Here is a 4,724-nt window from a genome sequence, read left to right on the forward strand (position 1 = left end):
CACTGGTAATTGGACTTATTGTAAATAACTCTGTTATATTCGTTTGAAATCATGCACTAATTGAGTAGGTACATAGTGCATACATACATGCAATGGTTAACGTGCAGTATAGAGGTGATGAAAAATCTGCAATTCTATGTAGTTATATTTTTCAGGAACCGATCCAGAGGCACACTTTGCATACCTAACCCAATTTTATAAAATAGGGAAGTGATGTTGTTAAGCACTTTATAACTTTAAATGAGGCATTGACCAATAGCCGTGCCTTTAGGTTCACGAGCATTAAATACATAGTGTTAGCGAATTGCAGTATTCAGCTTCGGGCGCTTTATTGAAAATTTATCTGTTCCGGTGAGAAGGGGTTTGATTAGGAGTGCATTATGCATCTTAATACATCTTGCATTAGAATTGAAAATGGTTTGTTCGGCGCGGCGGCGTGAGCCCGTTATCCGGCGTCAGGTTACGGTCACGTCTATATAAGACCGCGTCGTCTTCTTCAGTATTTCATTCCGTTTGAGACGCCTGGCCGGCCGCGTGCCCTGTCCGCCGCGTCCGTATTCCGCTCCGCGCCCGTGACTCCGAGCACCTTTTGTTCACTCCCCATTACTTCCATTAGTCGGTTCACTTGCTCGTCCACGGTCCAGTGCTCGCGCGTTTCTGTACTCAGATCAGTTCGTGTGAACTTGAACATTTGTCGTGATATAATTGAAGAAAGTGCGGGTGCCGTCAGCTTCAGGTAAATAAAATCACTAATTATATCTTATCATTATCATTATATATACGAGCTTTAATGCGCTTAAATTGAGATATTTATTTATTTATTTTTGAAACATCGGCATCCAAATTTAGCGAACTGTGGTCAAGGAGCTTTTAACATTAACTAAATACCTACCCTTATATACATAGTGCTAACCGACTTGAAAGGAAATCATAAAAGCTTAAATGTATGCATGTAAGATATGGCTTCCCTACATTATGCATAATTATGTTTTAAAGCCTTACCCGATAATGATCATGAAATGTATTTTTATAATTAATTATTAAAAAACGATATAAGTTATGAGGTATTTAAAATTTAATGGTTAAGCAGTAAACAGGAACAAGTGAGGTATATTTCAGGTTTGGCCGGAAATAAGTCTCGCTGCTAGTGTTACATGTAAGACATAACAAAAGTCTCTTTATGATTTATGAAAATGTTAATTGGCCGTACTTTATTGTTAAATTGGTAACCTATATTTCTGCCAGCCAAGCGAAATTAGTAACTTTGTTAAGTGGTGAATGTGTTATTTCTAAGTACATATGTATATTTATTTTATTTAATTTGGATTGTATACTTTTTTTCCGTAACCAGGAGTTCTTAAGAGATTGTTGTACTTAAATACGTATACTGGTGCTCTACGCGGTCCCAGTACATGTCATCGTGAAACTTAAGTCATTCATTGTCAATAGAGGTGACAGCAAGGTGTCATCTATTGGGCATTAGCATGTCGATCACTAGTACGTTTACCTTACAAGGCCTCATTTTTTGCATAGGTATTCTAGTTGCCCCGGCTCTACCTATTGGTACGAGTATCTTATCAGGTGATATTTCACTATTCATAAATATCATTATCAATAGGTAGGCAGGTATATTATATTGCGTGTAAAACTTTTAGTTTCATTATATTTTTTCTTGAATTCATCGGTATATAACCGATGAGATCAAGAAGTAAGATTTTATGCGAAACTTTTGTGCTTTAAGAACTGCCAACAAAGATGTTGCCCGTGTGACGATTTTTTTTAATTTAGGTATGCACTGTCGAAAATAGTCTAATTAAACTTTTAAACTCGCTTGAAATTGGCGCACTCGCTGACAATAGACAAAAATGACGACAAGGTATTTCAGAACCCATCAATGTGCACACTAGCGCCGCTGCTTCGTTCTAGTCCTCAAAAGAAAAACGGCCGCTTTGACTTTGGACGCATAGATTGAGGAATCCAGCAACATAAAAACTAGTCTGATGTATACAAAAGGTACTGAACACACAATACAGTACGTAGCGGCTCCCTTTTTTAAATACCTGTCGTTAAACTTAAAATCACGATTAATTAGCAGTATGCCTTAGTCTGTTATGTTATGTAATTTGTAGTTTGTAATTAAGTGTTGTTATTTAAATATAAGTTTAGTTATTAGTTTAGGTTGTGAAATTAGTGATTTTTGGATTTGTGTTGAATTGTATTGTATTGTAATCTTTGACATTTTTTATAGATTTTAAGATTGACATTGAATGTACCTACCAATAATGTTTATGAATAAATTTGTTGGATTAGCAGTGGCGTTAGGTGTACGTTGATGGCACTTGATAGGCTCTGCAGTGCCATTTTCCGGAAATGTCTTCTAGTCAAGCTTGCGGTAAAACATGTCGCTCTCGCATCTGTCTTTTAGCCACCAAAAACGGTATCTCCGCGGAGTTACAGCATAAATGGTCTAAAAGTTATTTAAGTTGAAGTTAATAGGTTAGGACCTAAACACCTTTCTTAAAAACTGGCCGGAAGAGGCACTATGTTGGGAGTAGTGGAAGACAAGGGGAGAGGCCTTTGCCCGGCAGCTCTGCAGTGTCAGACAGCATAATAGGCGAGTGAAAAAAATTTAGAGTAAAGGGTTAAAACTATTAACTAAATTTCAAGAAAACTCCAATAATGAGGTTGTTTTATTATTCATTTTTATTATTTGAAGATATATTATATGTAAGTACCTAAGTATTCAACAATTCGTTGTTGCTCCTACGATTTAATTAATTTAACCTGATGATAAACGAGTTGCACACCATGTTAGCTTTGATTGTGCATTTTTTCCCTAAAAACCTGAAACATTTATTTAATTTAAGATGCTACTAATGTTTTCAAAATTAGTTTGCTCAATTTATATTAGTAATCGCATTATGCAGGTTTTAAACTTTTGAAATTATGTATAAAATACAAATCGTCACCACTCCATACAATTTTAAAGTAGGAGCAGGCGTAATCTTCAGGGTCAAAAATCGATGACGTAATTTATGGACAGCCCCTAATCACTTTACTTGTGCTGCTTCCTCGAACATTTCGACATTTTGTAAGAATTTCTCAAATCACATGGCCATTGATTTGAAATAGGTTCCACCTATAAATTTTTTTTGTACTAAGTACGCATATTAATTTATTATAAGCATACTGGCCGCGTAGCCAAGATGCCAATCGCTTACGCTCCGTAGCGATCGAAACGCAACTGTCACTGTCGCACTAATATGGAAGAGTGATAGAGAGACATAAAGCTTTTCGTTGTCGAAGCGATAGCGATTGTAACCTTGGCTAGGCCGGCTGTTCCCTATATCTATTTACTAGCACCAATATACTTAATATCGTTTTTTTCCTTTCTTACTAATTAATATACCTAGGAGTCAAAATCACAGAGACATACGATTAATGTGTAATTAAAGACTGTAGCGTGTTTATGAATAATGCCAATTGCCAAACCGATCAGGCTACAGATGCCGTTGAAATATTATTGAATTTATTAAGTTTTCATTTCTCATGCTCTGTAGAAGGTCATTTTTGTTCTACAAAGTGTGCAGAAAGTTATACGTTTCTGCACTAGAGCATTTTACTTACTTTACAAGTACGATTTTTTTTTCAAATTTTTACACATGGCACGCTCTTAAGGCTTTACAAATAAGGTCGTGTCGGATATTTTTGCAGCCTTCATTGTTTAATATATAATTGCAGATGAGATGACTGATGTACTTGTCCTTATATGTATTGGCGCGGGCGAGACAAACGATAACTAAGTGTCAGTAACATGTCAGTATGTATGTATATGTATGTTTGTATGAATGTATGGTAGGTTATTCCTGTTATTCCGGAAAATAACTCGGGTCTGTCGTTAGTGTCGTTCATACGCATTGTATTTTTATTAGGGAAATCTCTTCTTCTTCATCTCCTTCTGTAATTATGTATTAGCAATTATGAATTTTGAATACATAGCAAATAAGCGATTACCTCGTCCCTCGATTGCGTTGCAAATAAACTTATGGGTAAATATCATAATTTATTCCCTGATAAATACAATATTCCAAACGTAACCTACAGTTGCCTCCAGAAACTCACGAACTAAATTGACACGAGTTTGACAAATAAAATGATACCACGAATAGCAAAGAAAAAATAGTCAGGGGTATATGTCGATAAAACAATATCGATAAGTAAGATATTGCACTTACTACCCAAGTAATAATTATAAAGGGGTCACAAGCGATTTCGATTTGTATGAATGTGACGAGAAAAGTGGTTGATTCGATTGTAAGATTGTGACGTTAACGATCAAATCAGGAGGTGCGGATGCGAAACAGACAAATTTCAATGTTAGTAGTATGCAGGTTTGGGGGCAAGTTATTTATTTCAAGAGCCCGCGGTTGTCGCCATAAATCTAAAATTGGTGATTTAATTTTATACAATGTGGCCGGTAGATGAGATTGATCGATAATTAAAGTTAGACCAAGAAAAGTCTGCAGCGATTTTGATAGTCCACGCAGTGCGACTGTTATTTACTTATTTAATAAGTAATACTCATAGAAGTTTGACGTTTAAAATAATACTTGCACTGCGTGGGTTATCAAAATCACTGCAGACTTTTTTGGTCTATCTGTATTTAAATTCTGACCTAATTGTCAACTTGAATGTTCAGTTTAGAGACAATCGAAGCAATAGGG

Source organism: Cydia fagiglandana, chromosome Z (assembly GCF_963556715.1).
Source record: "Cydia fagiglandana chromosome Z, ilCydFagi1.1, whole genome shotgun sequence".
Taxonomy (NCBI): domain Eukaryota; kingdom Metazoa; phylum Arthropoda; class Insecta; order Lepidoptera; family Tortricidae; genus Cydia; species Cydia fagiglandana.